Here is an 18,556-nt window from a genome sequence, read left to right as displayed (position 1 = left end):
TGCACATATCGGCTGTGAGGTGAAAAGAACACAACAGTGCCCCTTTCAACTTATACAGTTGAAGAAGTTTGGCATGAGTCTTCAAATCCTAAGGACTTTCTACAGGGGCACAATTGAAAGCATCCTGACTGGCCGCATCACTGCCTGGTGTGGGAACTGTACTTCCCTCAATCGCAGGACCTTGCAGAGTTGGTTCATGTAAATTTCCCACTATTCAGGACATATACAGCGACAGGTGCGTAAAAAGAGCCTGAAGGGTCATCGGGGACCTGAGTCACCCCAACCACAAACTGTTCCAGCTGCTATCATCCGGAAACAGCACCACAGCATAAAAGCCAGGACCAACAGGCTCCGGGACAGCTTCTTCCACCAGGCCATCAGAGTGATCAATTCACACTGATAGAATTGTATTTCTAAACTGTATTAACTGTTCTGTTGTACATACCTTTTATTACAAATTACTATAAATTGCTCATTTAGATGGAGATGTAACGTAAAGATTTTTACTCTTCATGCATGTGAAGGATGTAAGAAATAAAGTCAATTCAATTCAATACTTGCCACTGCTCTGAATTTGTAGTTCCCGTTTTCTTTATTTGTGCACCAAAAATCAAAATTCTTTATAGTTTCTAATGTAATGTCCAGAAAGGAAGCGGGGAGGACTGGGGTTGTGGTCTGGGAGCCAAAAACATTTGGGAGCCACTGTGTTCGATGGATACCTTTGATTGCATAGATTAGTGTGGAGATGTAGGAAAGAATTTCATTTGAGCAAATGTCAGCTAAATATAGTTTACCCAAAACTTTTTTTTTGTTATTTACGAATTAGAGACTTTCTGCATTCTGAACTATATACATTTCCTATAAGTTCAGTTAAGGACTTATTAGATGTAATTTTAAATTTGAAACCATTTTATAATGGTTCAATATCCAATATTTATGTTATGCTGCTAGGAATGAGAACCATTCCTTTTAAAAAAAAAATTTTGTAATTTATTTTTTTATTGAAGTTCATCAAACAAACATTTCCATAAGATGTATTTCAGACATTGTACATATATATCATATAATCATATATATCACAAAATCTCCACAATGTATTTATCTGGGGTATACACTTATTTGTGGAAAGAGAAAAAAGCAAAATGAAAGAACTATGTACAAGTAGGGAGTGATTTTTTTTTACAACAGATTCATTGATTTGTGAGAATAAAATCAGGCCCATGAGGCATTATGTAGTTAAGCCACTTTTCCCAGTATGAATCAAATTGTTCCAGATTATGATTAACAGATGCTGTTATCTTCTCCATTTTGTATATGTTCATTGTAATTTCCATCCATGTATTTAAAGTTGGGCTCTCCTGTGATAACCATCCTATAGACAAAATTAAAAATCATTGGGAACAAGTTTTACAGACTTCAATTTCTATGGAAATTTGGAATGAAATTTTTAAATTGGTTAACACTTCAGCGTTATGTACCCGCCATTCCCTTTTACTATTGAAAGTGGTTCTTAGGGCTCACATGTCTAAAGATAAACTATCTCGTTTTTATTCAAATATATCTCCTTTCTGTGATAGATGTAATAATGGAGAAGCTTCATTAATTCACATGTTTTGGACATGTCCGAGCCTTGACAGATACTGGCAGGAAGTATTCCAAACTTTCTCGGTACTTTTCAAGGTGAATTTTAAGCCTAACCCTTTGACTGCATTATTTGGCATTGTTGGAGGAAAAGACTTTATTTTTGAGACACCTGATTTGCATATTTTGGGTTTTATTCTTTTATAGCTCTTGCTTAAATGAAAGGATTCTGTTCTGCCTATTCAATCTCAATGGTTATGGGATGTTATGTCATGCTTAAATTTAGAGAAGATCCGATGTTCAGTTTTTGATTCTAGCCAAAACTTTTATACAGTGTGGGGACCATTTTTGAGTTATTTTCAAAACCTTTGATTTGTTTAAAAGCACAGGTGATGGCTAATATATTTTATTATATTATTATATTTATTATACGATAAGGCTTCCCCCCCCCCGCCTTTTTTTGCTTTTCCTAACAGCTCTGACTTTGGTAGTGGGTTTAGATTTTTTTTTTCTGTATAACAAAATTATTGTATTTCAATATTATGATTTAATTTATTTTTTATGAATACATGGTTTTGTGATTGTAACTGTATTTTTAATACAATGTATTTTGTACTACTTTACTTTTTTCTTTTGACTTATAATATATATCTTCTTGTGCTTTATGCAGAAACTAATAAAAATGTTGAAAGAGGAAAGAAGGTTCAGCTTGAATAATTCAGCTACCATTTAGTGTTCCCCAAATATGAAGCCCAGCAGACTTCATCATTCTACTGATAACTTCATATAGAAACATAGAAAACCTACAGCACAATACAGGCCCTTTGGCCCACAAAGTTGTGCCGAACATGTCTCTACCTTAGAAATTACTAGGGTTACCCATAGCCCTCTATTTTTCTAAGCTCCACATACCTATCCAAAAGTCTCTCAAAAGAACCTCTCATAACCATCTCCACTACCGTTGCCAGCAGCCCATTCCATGTACTCACCACTCTCTGAGTAAAAAACTTACCCTGACACCTCCTCTGTGCCTGCTCCCCAGCACCTTAAACCTATGCCCTCTTGTGGCAGCCATTCCAGCCCTGATATAAATCATGTACACAAAGTTTAAACTGCCATGGTTTCAGTGTGCACTGTAGTACTGCTTCAGTGCCCTGCTGTTATATTCTGTTCCCACAATGCATGTCCTAGTTGGCTTTTATTTGTTTCAATGATACAATGCCATGCGCTGAGTTACATGATAATGTTGTATGAACAGTATATTCTCTCATGCATGTACTGTACTTGCCCTGTTCTTCACATACAGGGTTGCATTGCATTTTTAATCTCCTCCTCTGCTGCCTCCTTTCCTTCCACTCGAGTAGGTCCTGCTTATGTGATAGTTCTGAACCCAATTAATCTATAATCTGACTCTTTGCATCAATCTAATTTAACACAAATATTATCACTTAAATTAAGATTAAATGTTAGCAAGCTTCTAATCCAAAGTGAGCTGATAGTGCATTTGTCTGGTATAAATGGCAGTACACAAGGAGAAGGACACCTGGCCCTTCAAACCTGCCCCTCCGCTCAGAATGACCATGGTTAATGTGTTCCAGGCCTCAGCTCGGTGTATATGACAATTCTTCATAGCCCTGAAATCTATCATTTTTAAAAGATTTATCTTTCTTCAGCTTTAATAAATCTACTGAGCTGGGGCCTTCACCACCTCAGGGGCAGTGAATTCCAGAGGGCCGCTATCGGAAAGGCATACTATGAAAACTTTCATTTCATTCCTTCCAAGGCATGAATGTAAATGGTGGATAATTATCCCACTCTCCAGGCTGAAAGATGATGCGAACTGCTGATTTTTATCAAATATTATTCAGGGCTGTTATGAGTGTTCTTGGACCGTCAGAAGTAAACCCCAGTGTGTGTCATACCTCCTGTACATGTCTGAACTCTAAGGAAGGCAGATCCACTGTAAGCAAGGTTGAACATGGATAGGTGATCAAATGTGGAAAGAGGAACATGAGAACATAAGAAATAGGAGCAGGAGTAGGCCATTCGGCCCATCGAGCCTGCCCTGCCATTCAATAAGATCGTGACTGATCTGTCCGTAAACTCAGCTCCATCTACCTGCCTTGCCCCCATAACCCTTAATTCCCCTACTATGTAAAAACCTATCTAACTGTATTTTAACCCAGGCAACTTGTTCATATTCTATACCTTCACATTTTGGTCCTGGTCAAATTTGACCCAGAACACCCTCAATATACATTAATCCTTAATTAATGTTTCAGAGATCTAAAACCCATTTCAATAGATACAGGTCAAATTTGACCCGAAACAGCCTCAATGTACAAAAATTTGTAGCATCTATACAAAAGTATAAAATCTTGAAGTATTTTCATTTTTGTGCATTTTGGACCACTTTAGGAAAAGTCATCCAACTTCAGCTAAAAAAAATGGCATTTAGGGTGTTTTTACTGCTGACAAATGTCAAACTGGGTCAAATTTGACCCGAACAGTATATAAGGGTTACATTTAGTGAAGAAGCCTCAACTGCTTCCCTGGGCAGAGAATTCCACAGATTCACCACTCTCTGGGAAAACCAGTTTCTCCTCATCTCCGTCCTAAATCTTCTCCCCTGAATCTTGAGGCAATGTCCCTTAGTTCTAATCTCACCTACCAATGGAAACAACTTTCCTGTTTCTATGTTATCTATCCCTTACAAAATTTTGCATGTTTCTATAAGATCCCCTCTCATTCTTCTGAATTCCGGAGAGTATAGTTCCAGGTGACTCAATCTCTCCTCATAGGTTAACCCCTTCATCTCTGGAATCAACCTGGTGAACCTCCTCTGCACTGCCTCCAAAGCCAGTATATCCTTCCTTAAGTATGGAGACCAGAACTGCACACAGTACTCCAGGTGCAGCCTCACCAGTACTCTGTATAGTTGCAGCATGATGTCCCTGCTCTTGAATTCGATCCCTCTAGCAATGAAGGCCAACATTCCATTTGCCTTCTTAATAACCTGTTGTACCTGCAAGCCAACTTTTTGTGATTCATGAACAAGCACTCACAAGTCCCTCTGCACAACAACATGTTGCAACCTTTCACCTTTTAAATAATAATCTGCTCTTCTATTATTTCTTCCAAAGTGGATGATCTCGCATTTACCAACATTGTATTCCATCTGCCAGACCTTGGCCCACTCACTTAACCTTTCTATATCCCTCTGCAGACTCTCCACATCCTCTGTGCAATTTGCTTTTCCACTCAGTTTGGTGTCATCAGCAAATTTTATTATGCTACACTCAGTCCCCTCTTACATTTACTCAATGTAAATGGCAAACAGCTGCGGGCCCGGCCCAGCACCGACCCCTGCGACAGCCCACTCACTACTGACTGCCAATGGGAGAAACACCCATTTATACCGACTCTCTGCCTTCTATTGGTTAACCAATCCACTATCCATGCCGATACACTTCCTCCGACTCCATGTATCCATATCTTATTTATAAGTCTCTTGTGCGGCACCTTATCGAACGCCTTCTGGAAATCCAAGTATACGACATCCACCTGTTCCCCTCTATCCACTGCACTCATTATGTCCTCAAAGACAGAATTTGAAATGTAAATTAATATTCTGGCTATTGTAAGCCTTTCCCAGCTCTGATGAAATGTTATGCTAAAAGTAAATGACATAACTTCTAACTTTTGTACAGTAGGCTTCATGAGAAAAGGTAACTTGTTGCCAGAAATTAGAAATGAAGATGGAAAGTATTAAACCCAACTTAGACCAGCATGAAAGCAGAAATTCACAGCAGGACCAGCAAAGAAAGTAGTCAATAATCAATTATGCCGGAAGATATGGAGACAAAATGTTAACTTTTGCTAAGTGGTGTCAGACCAGCCAGGTCTGTGCAGCACTTTCAGTTTTTATTTTGGAATAACTCTGCCTCCATCTACTATCGTGTAGAGTTGCTGGTATCAGATCCCTTATGAACACTAACCTCAGGAGTGTGCATGTGGCCAAGTCTCAATGCTCTGCTGCCAGAAATGGAGCTGTGCCCTGTGCCGATACCTACCTGGCACACAGGTGAGGGCTGTGCTTGTGGATGTGAAACGTACTGGAATGTAACAGTGGGATTGGTGGTGATAGGTTTTCAGTGGCGTGGTGAGGAGGTCCCACCCCCAAAACACCCACAAGAGATTCAACAATGGGCAAAAGCCCACCTTCAGATATATTGGACATAAAACCTATCAACAGCATCTCTAACTTTGACATGCACTTAAAATAATAATTCAATAAAATGTTAAAAAATAAATTGGTGAACAAAATACCCAGAAAAAATGTTAAATTGATTGCCCATTATGGACTTGCCTCTGGTTGTCTTCTGTTTTGCATAAACAAGACATTAGTGGAGAGCTTTTGTTTTCTCTCTCACTGCCTGTATAATTTATGTACAGTTTGCCACTGTGTACAATGTGTAGTCATACGCCTGTGATCTCACTGCAAAATTGTTTTTCATTGTATCTGTATCTCATCGTATTGGTGCACACAACAGCAAACTTGATTTGATTAACTCCAAGTAATTTAACAAAACGCAGCCTACATTGCCATTTGATTCCTCACACTAAAGCTGTGACCTCCCCTTTGACTCAAGAAAAGAGTCTGAGCTCCTGTGAGGGGCAGCTGTTGCAGAATGCCAAGTGATTCTCCAGGATAAATGCTGGGAGTCACCAGTAGTAAGACTAGGTCCTGCCACTATACCTCACACGAAGGGAACCCAGCAGCAGGGCTTGGCTTTCTAAATTCATTTGTTGGCATTAGATGTCTGCATCTGACAGCACCTGCACGGATATATACAGACCCTCCCCAGGTTACATACACATTAGAACAGGTGTTTCAGAGACTAACAGAATTGAGCTGCTGGCTGCCAGGCATCTTCTGCCACTGGGACCTAGGATCACGGACACATTTCTGACTTGGGAAATTATCTGGGTTATGAGCAGACCTAAGGAATGGATCCCTGCTGTAACTTTTAGAAATGACCAGCAATGTGCCATCAAACATGCAGGGAATCCAGGAAAAAAGATTGTCAATTGGAGAGTTGTGAGAATGTGGCATAACAAATATGTAGCAGACTCCTTGTTTTCAAAAAGAATTCAAAAGAAACTTGAATTTGCCTGCTTCCTTCCTTGCCCTTCTGGGAGACTGCCAGAGCTCTAGAATTATTAAGTCCTGGAGAGATACAGCACAGTAAGAGGCCCTTTGGCACACTGACTCCAGGCTGAAAATCAACCACCCAGTTTTACAGTAATCCCAGCTGAACATACTTTATTCCCTCTGCATTTCCATTAAATCCTCCATCCCCTCCAAAGATTTTCTCACTCACTTTCACTTGAAACAATGCCACATGGTCACAGGCAAACACCACATAAACAGGACCAAAGCTCAGAATTTAACTGGTTGCTGGACCTTTCTGTGAGTTTGCAGCTTTACTAACTGTGAGACTGAGTCTATTCACATTATTCTAGCTCTGAAATATATTCAATGTTGTAATGCAGGTAATTCATGGAGAAAGGAGACAAATGCTCACAAGGATAATGACCAGAAAAGAATTGTTATTATGGCTGATGACAAGAGAGGAGAAGAGAGTAAAACGAAATTAAAAAAATGCCAGGGAGCCAATTGGTCCAGATGGTCCATATGCCCAAACTGAGATTTGAATTTATGTTTTGAGGCTGGATGGTTTACAAACTCTTTTCCAAACAGGAATGCCAGAATAAACACACAGTTATTCTACACCCTGGTATAGTCATACCTAGAGGACCATGCATGTCTGATCAGAGTAAGACAGTGCGAGTAGACAAGATCTGTAGGAGGTATAGCTAGGGCAACCAAACCGATACTCTGCCCAAAACAGAGGGCTTCAAGGGAAGATTCAAACTATGGTTGTGTGTGAACAAGAGGGAAATTAAAGAGCAAAAGTATTCTGATGATTATTAAAGGTCCTGTGTTATGTGCTGGCCAAGGACCCGTAAATTGCAAGTCCACGTAGATAATTCACATGGGTTTCGGCATCTGCTCCAAACTTGTCTGGAGTTCCACCACCTGGTCAATGGGATGGAATGGGTCTGCAAGCTTGTGGGAGTGCCACGTTCTCTGGTCTGGAGGGCCAGACACACTAATCTCCAAGCTCTCAAGTCAAACAGGATCTCAGAGGCAAGGACACCACAGGAGCTGCAGCGCAGTGGCTGGCTGGTTCCACCACTTCTCCCACTCTCTTTCCACTTTGATGGAAAGCAAGGCTGGGTCTGCAGCTTGACCATCTCTGCAGCTTCACTCTGGCAGACTTGTCACTGATCTCAGTTTTGAAAACACTCTGCTTGTCCTGGCCCCTTCTGGCAATCCCCTACCTTGCTATTTACCTCAGGAATTGGGCCTCAATCCCCTCGTTTAGTTTCCAGTCATTCCCGGGTTCAAATAATTACACACACCCACTTCCCATCAGAAAATGCAGGATAAAGACCCTGTGATCACAACAAGGAGCTGCCAGTTCGTTGGTCGACTCTTCTGTGAGTAACCTTGTTTCATGTTTCTTAGGACTGCCAGTCTAGCATTGCTCCTGGATACTGATTCCACACTTGCTACGTCAGTAATGCCTCCTGACTCTGCCTCCGCACCCGTGTTCTGCATTTGGATTCATCCACCACTATGCTTGTGTAACAGAATGATCCCAGCGGACATGGATCCTGTACAACAGACCTTCACCAGTCAGGGATACCTGCTGGGCGCCCGTCACAAACTACTTAGGGAGGTCACAAAAAACCTTTGGACGCTGTCCATGAATGTACGGAAGGTCAGTGAGCAGGTGGACCGAGTTTCTGCTTCCCTTTCTCTGTCCTCTCCAAGAATCCCGACTACCCAAACCGCAACAGTCGGGAAGGCGTCACCACAGGGATCAGCAACATAGTCCCCTTGAGAGCCGTATGTACCCGAGCCCAAACCCAACGCTGGGGACCTAGGGAGGTGCTGGGCCTTCCTGTTACGATGCTCTCTGGTCTTTGAGCTACAGCCATGTATGTACACTTCAGATAAATCCAAGATTGCGTACATCATGGGGCTGTCACAAGGGGATGGCTTGGCTTGGGCAACCGTGATATGGAATAACAGACTAGAGGTTTGTTCCCCCTTCCCCTCCTTTGTTGCTAAAATGAGGAAGGTCTTTGAACAACCCATTCACGGTAAGGAAGTTGCTAAACGCCCGCAGACTCTTTGTCAGGGTTCGCAAAGCGTAGCAAGGTATTCCATAAAGTTTCCGGAGCTTAGCTGCAGTGTCAGGGTGGAATGACGAGGCCCTACGGGAGATGTTTCGACAGGACCTCTCGGACAAGATAAAGGCTGAACTGGCAGCGAGGGATGACATAGACTGTCTGGACTCTCTGATCTCGCTAGCCACTAGATTAGATAATTGACTTCAAGAGTGGCTGACAGAAAGAACCAGTCACCCCGCTCCTCAGGGAAGCCCACAGTCCACCTTATCAGTCCCAGCCAGCCTTCCCTCCCCGGCTGCTCCGAGTGTTGCTCCTGCTCTGACTGTGCCTGGGGGAAGAACTGAGGTAGCTGGGATGGGACTGGCTCTCCCTGGCCGATTGACTTTGGAGGTGGAGAGCCGGGGACTGTGGCCAGCCAGGACATTTCCGGGATACCTGCCCTTGGCGATCAAAAGGGAGGGCTCACCAGTGAAAAAGGGGGCCATGGTGAGCCGGACGATACTCTCTTCAGCCCCCCAGACTCAGATGCAGATCCCAGCTACCGTGAATTACCAACAACAGTCTCTGTCCCTATCCACCTTGGTGGATTCCGGTGCCGAGTGCAACCTGCTGGATGAAAACATAGCCTCCCAGGTTGGAATACCTAACTACTCCCCTGGAGGCCGGGTCCTGGACGGAAAACTGCTGGCTCCGGTGACCCACTATACGCCGTCCCTGACCTTGATCCTATCCGGCAACCATCGGGAGGAGGTACAATTCAGTCTCATTCATTCACCTCAAGCCCCGGTAGTTCCAGGATATCCGTGGCTGACCCAACACAATCCCCACATCGACTGGTCTACTGGGAGTAGCCGAATGGAGCCAGTCTTGCCACACCAACTGTCTGCGGTGAGCCCCATCTCCCAGGGAAGCTACCGTGACTCCGCCTGTCCCAGAATCCCTCGATTTGTCCCGAGTCCCCACAGAATACCGTGACCTGGAACTGGTATTCAGTAAACAACGGGCCCTTTCCCTGCCTCCGCACCGCCCATATGATCGTGTCCTTGGCCTTTTCTCCGTGGCCTCGCTACCCGCCAGTCGCCTTTTTAAACTATCCCGACCGGAGAGAGAGGCCATGGAGCGTTCCTTAGTCCCCCCGCTTCTTCAACCTAGACCCTTCCCTCATCCAGGATTTTCATCAGGACCATCCAGACAGGCCTCGAGGATCGCCTGGAGGCTCCAGTTGAGGGAGGGGTACTGCATTGGTCCCATCTGGCAATCCCCCACCTTGCTATTTACCTCAGGAATTGGGCCTTAATCCCCTCGTTTAGTTTCCAATCGTTCCCAGGTTCCACTAACTACACACACCTGCTTTCCATCAGAAAATTCAGAATAAAAACCCTGTGACCACAACAAGGAGCTGCCAGTTTGTTGGTAACGTCGTTTCATGGTGCTCAGGACTGCCAGTTCTAAGTTTAACATCGCTCCTGGATACAGAGTCCACGCTCGCTATGCCAATAACGCCTCCCGATTCTGTCTCTGTGCCCGTCTTCTGCACTTGGGTTCATCCACCGCCACACTGCTATTCAGAGACATAAAAACTATTAAAATCAATGTAAATATTTAAAACAAAAATGATTAAAAATGCTAAAAAAAAGACATTCTCAGAAGTTTATCTTCCTTTGTGATAACAAAAAGGTGCATTCTCCTGGGAAAGTCAAGGCAGAAGTCACATTCTTTGGAACAAATTGCGGACTGATCCTTTCTGTCGTAGCTTGGAGTTAATGAACAGGTGTATGAGAATTAACAGCACAACCCTCAATTTCAACTGTTCTTTCTGCAAAAATGTCATTTTGTTCACTAATTAATCAAATACGGCTAATTAACCTGACTACATTAGTATATGTTTACAGGCATCAACTACTTTACAGACACAGTTTACCAATTTTTCACCTTATTCTTCTCAGCTTTGGGAACATAGCTGAAGAGTGAATTACAGAATTTGTCTAGTGTTGACCTGTTCAAAGCTGTCACCTTGAGTTCAAGTCAGAGAGCCTGGCATTGAAACCTCCATCCCAATCCAAGCATGGAATTCAATTTTCAATTCCCCTGCATAATTAACAGAGAGACCAACGTACAAACTACAGACCCTTCAACAAGTCACAATGCCATTCATATACAGTACACACATCCAGTTTAAATTCTGGCTGCACCATTTAAAGAGATGTTTTCTATGATAAGGCAAATCCTTTTTACAACCACCACCATGAACCAGATTAGCTGTCCCATGCCAATGTCCTTTGGCTCAGCAACTGCACTTCAAATCTACTTCATCGAGTTAGGGTTGCGGGAGGTCATAATACCTTGTATAAATACATTCTTCACTCTGTCACCTAAATGGCATTGGTCCAATAACACAAGATCTGAACAATGCTTGCAAGTTTTATGGATCAAAGACTTTTCCTTGAATACCACAAAAACAAAGCACACCAGCCACCTTTGAAACAATTACTATATCTCTGATCATTTACAAAGATCTTCATAACTATATGCTCACTTTACACTAAACATTTGACATTTGCCCTGAACTGTGAGGAAAGAGGAATGAAAACATCCTGTGATTTTTTTTTTATGATAATCATACCAGTCAAATTTCATCTCTTCTGCTAAAAGGGTTTATCACTTTTGACAGCCCAGAGATTAGCAGATGAAGGGTTTGAAGTGAGAGCCCCCATCAACAGAAGGGTTGTTATCAAGGTTGACATTCCTGTGCACAGCTGCAATATACTCCTTTATCTCTGTTGTGCACAGACAACAACTTTCAAAGGGAAAACAACTCCTTCTGGAAGCTTGTGTCACTATTCCGAGTACAAGACCTTTGAGTGGGAGATTGCAGAACCCTGTCACTCTCGGTACTTCACCTTCCTGAAGGGGAAGAGACGGTTTAGTCAGCTCTACTCTGGTGGTTTGGATGCTGGCAAAATGTACAAAGTAATTTATCATTTGGTATTGGGTACGGATGAGGAACATCTGTTGTTGTGAAGCTGCATACCTGTACTGCCTAACCATGATTGTCTTCATACAGATTGTTCCCATACTTCATTAAACTCTCATATATCAAAAAGAAACTTAACAAGTCATTCCTTATTCCAGAATTTTATTTGGACACAATGGAGATTATGTTAAATAAAGTGAGGAAACTGGCTCTTTGTCCCAACTCGTCCATACTGACCAAGTTACCTATTTGATCAAGCCTATTTGCTTGCATTTGGCTCATATCACATTAAACCTTTTCAATCGATGTATCTGTTTAAATCACAAACACAAGAAAGTCTGCAGATGTGGGAAGTCCAAGACAACACACACAGAACGCTGGGTGAACTCAGCAGGTCAAGTAATATCTATGGAAAAGAGTAAACAGTTGATGTTTTGGGCCGAGAAACTTCTTCAGGACTGAGAAAGAAGGAAAAGATGCCAGAATAAAGAAGTGAGGGGAGAAAAAGAGGCTAGCTGGAAGATGATAGGTGAAATAGGTTAAGGTCAAGGTCAAGGGCTGGAGAAAGAAGAGTCTGATAGGAGAGAAGAATGAACAGTAGGAGAAAGGGAAGGAGGAGGGCAAGGGGGGGAAGTAATAGGCAGGTGAGAAATGAAAGGTTAGGGTGGGGTATAGAGGGGCAGGGGGAAGCTTTGTTCACAGGAAGGAGAAATTGATATTCATGCCATCAGGTTGAAGGGTACCCAGAGAGAATGGAAGGTGTTGCTCCTCCACGCCATATCTCGGCACAAGAGGAGGCCATGGATCGACATGTCTGAATGGGAATGGGAATCAAAGTTAAAATGTTTGGCCATCGGGATGTCCAGCGTGTGGCGGATGGAGTGGTGGTGCTCGATGAGGCAGTCCCCCAGTTTGCAGCGGGTCTCACCAGCGTAGAGGAGGCTGCATTGGGAGCACTGGACACAGTAGACACAACAGCAGAGTCACAGGTGAAACGTTGCCTCACCTGGAAGGACTGTTTGGGGCCCTGAATGGAGGTTCGGGAGGAGGTGTATGGGCAGGTGTAACACTTAGGCCACTCGCAGGGATAAGTTCTGAGAGGGAGATCAGTGCAGAGGGACAAATGGACAAGGGAATCATAGAGGGAGGTATCCCTGCAGAGGATAGTGAGTTGGATGTGGAGGTTGATGGAATGGTAGATAAGGACAAGAGGGACTCTCACTATTAAGCTGATGGGAAGATGGGGTGAGCACGGATGTACGGGAAATGCAAATACTTTATTTATAATTGTTCTTGGAAGAGTTAGGGCAGACTTGATGGGCCAAATGACTTCCATCAGGGCTGTGCTATATAATGATTATACAAAATCAGGCCAATAACTCTGAGCAGCAGTTTTAATATAATCAGGCATCAACTCTTCTGGGTTTCTTGCTGCAGGTCATGGCAAATGTGAAATGAAATTAAGAATTACATTGGAACATGATTCGTTTTGAAAATTAAATGATGACTATTTCAAATGATAACTCTTTCAATGCAATCTGTATCCGGTGAAGTAAATTGTGGCAATTCAACAGAACCTGAAAGAAACCCATTCTTCCTGGTTGAGTTGACAGGAGTAAAAAAGAAATAGAATCAATATACAAAGATCAATATTCATACGCAAGATCGGTTCCTTAATGTTATTATAGCCAGGGGAGGTAGTGGGGAGAAGCTCCCACTACCTTAAATGCTCACAATGGAGTGTACCTCAAATAGCCTCTGACAACCATGACCTTCACACGTGGCTTAGTTGCTAAGCCTGTCAGAACTGTTTCTACTGGCTGGAGAAGGGGCAAAAGCGGGATACTGGTGCCTTAAATCTAGTCGCTTTGGGTAGATGGGGCTCATCAGTCGTGGTTGGCAGCTCATCTGGGAGAAGAAACACTCTGAGAGACCTCCAATACCTTGCTGCTGTACCTACTCATGGGGAAGGCTTTGGAAGTATACCCCAAGGAAAAATCTGGAGCTGGAGTCAGTAGGTTGAGTTCGATGCCGACCGGCAACTCCTGTGACGCAGCTGGTGGGAAAATGTATCAGTCTCTGCAAGGAGAGGGGGAGCGTTACTACATGGGCATCAGATTGCTCTTCATGTTGTGGTATCCCGGCTTCAGCATCACGTAGACAGCTAGGGCACAATCTCCATGGTCAGCCCCAACTAAGGGAGGGATCTTTGGGAAATATGCCAGGAAAGCTAGAAGGTTAAGGAAATGGTGATCATAGTTGGCATGAGATGATTATTGCCTGTCCGGATTGCTGTAGGCTCCTTTGTGTAGCTGCTTGGAGCAGCAAGTAAACAGAAGGGCCAGTATTAAAGAGCAAAGTTAAAATAAGTACACACACTCGCACACTCCATGTCAACCAAGAAGCTCCTTCGGCTAACTTTACTTTAGCACTTACCTGTGGTCCCTTTGCCTGCAACAATCTACTCCATTCAACTTCACAAGCTCCTGTGTCAGCCCAATAAAATTCACCCTGCCACAACTTAGAACTTGAACCTGCAGATCAGTCTCCATGAGGATTTAAAAACTAATAGAACCATGGTCACGAGACCCTGTTGGAGCAATTCTTAGAGTCAGCACACGTAGCAATTAACTTTAACTGACGTCAGCCACTGGCTTTCAGATTCGAATATGCGTTGAAGATTAAATTTAAAATGCTGCTCAGCCCTGTAAAATGCAGTCCAGACAGACCAGGAAACAGGCAAACTGATTGTCTGCATACGCGTGGACCAAATCAACATCCCATTGCACAAATATAACAGAAATGAACACTTAATTTGGGTGTGATGGTGGGAAGATCCAGGCATTTGGAACTGTTACATGTAGTACAAAGAAAACATTGTAAACATGGATTTATTTGAATTGTCCTGAGTTTTCCTTTCATCTTTAGCACATAAAAGATTGTGTAGTGTTGGGTCAAGGAGACCCTTTCCCTCTGAAAGGGTCTCCACTTGATGTTTGCTGTATCTCACTTTGTCAAATAAAGAGGCTGCTTCATGCTTACCAGTACTTCTGTCTGGTGAGTTGTTCACACAACACCAAACTCAAAGTGCTGCCACCCACTGTCACCAAGAGCAGGCTGAACTTTACCTTCTCCTTCGTCGGCTGCTTTATACAGTCTGTGGCCACTTTATTAGGTCCACTTGTCTGTTAATGCAAATATCTAATCGGCCAGTCGTGTGGCGGCAACTCAGTGGCTAATGGCGTGTAGATGTGATTCACTCACTGTCTACACCAAACATCAGAATGGGGAGGAAATGTGATCTAAATGATTTTGACCATGGAATGGCAGCTGGTTCCAGATAGTATCTCAAAAACCTACTGATCTCCTGGGATTTTCACACACAACAGCCTCCAGAGCTTACAGAGAATGGTGCGAAAAAACAGAAAAAAGAACTCTGGAGAGCAATAGTTCTGTGGGTGAAAACACCTTGTTAACGAGAGAGGTCAGGGGAGAGTGGCCAGGCTGTACCTCAGATAACCTTGCGTTACAATAGTGGTGTGCAGAAGAGTATCTTTGAATGCACAACACATCAAACCATGAAATGGATGGGCTGCAGCACCAGATGACCACGAACATACACTCGTAGCCGCATCATTAGATACTGCAGGTACCCGGTAAAGTGGCCACTAGGTGCATATTGCATAAGTCAGTGACAACAAGTTGAATAAATATGCCAGGCAGCAGAACAGCAGGGAGTAGGTGAATGATCGGTGGATTAAACTGCATTTATTTTAGTGCAAAATGTCTGACAGGTAAGGCTGAACAATTGCACCCATCTAAGCCTTCACAGTGTCTGTTATGAAAGGTAAATAGCCTAAACTACGACAAACCTATTATTCCTACAACTCTGCTCAATCTCATTAAAGTCCTGTCTGTCCTCACCCTTTGCCCTTGAGGTTCAGAGCTAATCTTGATGCCACAGGCACCATTACCTTCTCCTGAGCAGGAATTCCCTTATGAATATCCAAAATGTCATTTTATTTTCAAGGGAAATGGCCACAGAGAAATCCTGCTCTACCTATCTACTCCATTTTCCTTTACTGGTGGTACCCCAACTACCCACTGTCTATCCATTAGGTATGACCACATGACTAAAATTCATATTTATGATACTTTCATCATCTCAGATAATCCTGAGTGCATCCAGTTTCAGCTCCAGCCCCTTCACGTTGTCAGTCAGGAGCTAAATCTGAGCACACTTCCCACAGATCTAGTCCACAGGGACACTGGAAGCGACCTCAATCTCGTCCATCTTGCAGAAAAAAACGTGATTGTCCTAACTGCTATCTGAATGCTCTGAGCTTTACTTGTGCCCCTGTTCACTGACGCCTCCTGAGCCAAAGCCTTTTAACTTACCATCTAAACATTGACCCTTTCAAACAATGGCCATTCTTTTGGAGCCTGCTTTTTCTTTATTGGCTGATGTATCTCATAATTAGCCAATAAGAAAAGGCTCTACCATAAAGCTCTATTAGTCAATCACAAAAACTGTTTTTAAGCATCCAACTGCTGACCCTGCTTCTCACTTATAACTGCTCAAAGGAAGTACAACTGTTCTCTGTTATAGTAGATTATGAAAATAAATCGGTAAACTGTTAAATTGATTTATTTTTGTCACATGTACAGTGAAATACTTCAGAATCAGAATCAGGTTTATTAACACCGGCATCTGACTTGAAATTTGTTAACTTAGCAGCAGCAGTTCAATGCAATACATAATGGAGCAGAGAAAAAGCAAAACATAATAATAATAAATAAACAAGTAAAACCAATTATGTATATCGAATAGATTTTAAAAGTGCAAAAACAGAAATACTGTATATTAAAAAAAAGTGAGGTAGTGTTCAAAGCTTCAATGTCCATTTAGGAATCGGATGGCAGAGGGGATGAAGCTGTTCCTGAATCGCTGAGTGTGTGCCTTCAGGCTTCTGTATCTCCTACCTGACGGTAACAGTGAGAAAAGGGCATGCCCTGGGTGTTGGAGGTCCTTAATAATGGACGCTGCCTTTCTGAGACACCGCTCGCTAAAGATGTCCTGGGTACTTTGTAGACTAGTGCCCAAGATGGAGCTGACTAGATTTATAACATTGTGCAGCTTCTTTCGGTCCCGTACAGTAGCCCCTCCATACCAGACAGTAATGCAGTCTGTCAGAATGCTCTCCACGGTACAGCTATAGAAGTGTTTGAGTGTATTTGTTGACATGTCAAATCTCTTCAAACTCCTAATAAAGTATAGCTGCTGTCTTGCCTTTTTTATAACTACTTTGATATGTTGGGATCAAGTTATATCCTCAGAGATCTTGACACCCAGGAGCTTGAAGCTGCTCACTCTCTCCACTTCTGATCCCTCTATGAGGATTGGTATGTGTTCCTTCATCTTACCCTTCCTGAAGTCCACAATCAGCTCTTTCATCTTGCTGATGTTGTGTGCCAGGTTGTTGCTGTGACACCATTCCATTAGTTGGCATATCTCACTCCTGTACACCCTCTCGTCATCACCTGAGATTCTATCAACAATGGTTGTATCATCAGCAGATTTATAGATGGTATTTGAGCTATGCCTAGCCTCACAGTCATGTGCATATAGAGAGCAGAGTGTGGGCTAAGCACACAGCCCTGAGATGTGCCAGTGTTGATCGTCAGCGAGGAGGATATATTATCAACAATCCGCACAGACTGTGGTCTTCCAATTAGGAAATTTAGGATACAATTGCAGAGGGAGGTACCGAGGCCCAGGTTCTGCATCTTCCCAATCAGGATTGTGGAAATGATGGTATTAAATGCTGAGATATAGTTGATGAACAGCATCCTGATGTAGGTGTTTGTGTTGTCCAGGTGGTCTAAAGCCATGTGGAGAGCCATTGAATTGTGTCTGCTGTTGACCTATTGTGGTGATAGGCAAGTTGCAATGGGTCCAGGTCCTTGCTGAGGCAGGAGTTCAGTCAAGTCATGACCAACCTCTCAAAGCATTTCATCACTGTAGATGTGAGTGCTACTAGGTGATAGTCATTAAGGCAGCTCACATTATTCTTCTTAGCCACTGGTATAATTGTTGCCTTTTTGAAGCAAGTGGGAACTTACTCCTGTAGCAGTGAGAGGTTGAAAATATCCTTGAATACTCCTGCTAGTTGGTTGACACAGGTTTTCAGAGCCTTACCAGGTACTCCATCGGACTTTCTGTCTTGTGAGGGTTCACTCTCTTTGAAGACAGCCTAACATTGGCCTCTGAGACAGAGATCACAGGGTCATCAGGTGCAGCAGGGATCTTCACAGCTGTAGTTGTGTTTCTCCCTTTCAAAGTGTGCATAGAAGGTGTTGAGTTCATCTGGTAGTGAAGCATCGCTGCCATTCATACTATTAGGTTTTGCTTTGTAGGATGTAATGTCTTTCAGTCCCTGCCAGAGTTGCCGTGCGTCTGATGTTGTTTCCGACCTCGTTTGAAATTGTCTCTTCGCCTCTGAAATAGCCCTCTGCAAATCATACCTGGTTTTCTGGTACAGGCCTGGGTTGCCAGACTTGAATGCCACAGATCTAGCTTTCTGCAGATGACGTACCTCCTGGTTCATCCATCGCCTTTGGTTTGGGAATGTACAGTATGTCTTTGTAGTCACACACTCATCCACACAGGTTTGATGTCGGTAACAACTGCAGCATACTCATCCAGATTCAAAGGTGATCCCTGAATACTGTCCA

General features: G+C 43.1%; 1 long non-coding RNA gene across 2 annotated transcripts in view; it reads right to left on the bottom strand.

The window, feature by feature from the left end:
• Positions 1-1,016: 1,016 nt before the first annotated feature.
• The window catches only part of LOC132405323 (uncharacterized), a 79,550-nt gene continuing 62,010 nt past the window's right edge, over positions 1,017-18,556 (bottom strand). Inside the window, exons 1-3 of one of the 2 annotated variants that reach the window (XR_009515817.1) lie at positions 14,258-14,360; positions 10,195-10,408; positions 1,017-1,372 (exon numbers count right to left, since the gene is read on the bottom strand). This is a non-coding gene — a long non-coding RNA (uncharacterized LOC132405323). Of the gene's footprint in view, positions 1,373-10,194; positions 10,409-14,257; positions 14,361-18,556 lie in introns of those variants that run through there. The other variant, XR_009515816.1, reaches the window with a different exon arrangement.

This window comes from Hypanus sabinus, chromosome 15 (genome assembly GCF_030144855.1).
Source record: "Hypanus sabinus isolate sHypSab1 chromosome 15, sHypSab1.hap1, whole genome shotgun sequence".
Taxonomy (NCBI): domain Eukaryota; kingdom Metazoa; phylum Chordata; class Chondrichthyes; order Myliobatiformes; family Dasyatidae; genus Hypanus; species Hypanus sabinus.
Note: the sequence above shows the minus strand (reverse complement) of the source record. Positions and strands in the feature narration are given on the sequence as shown.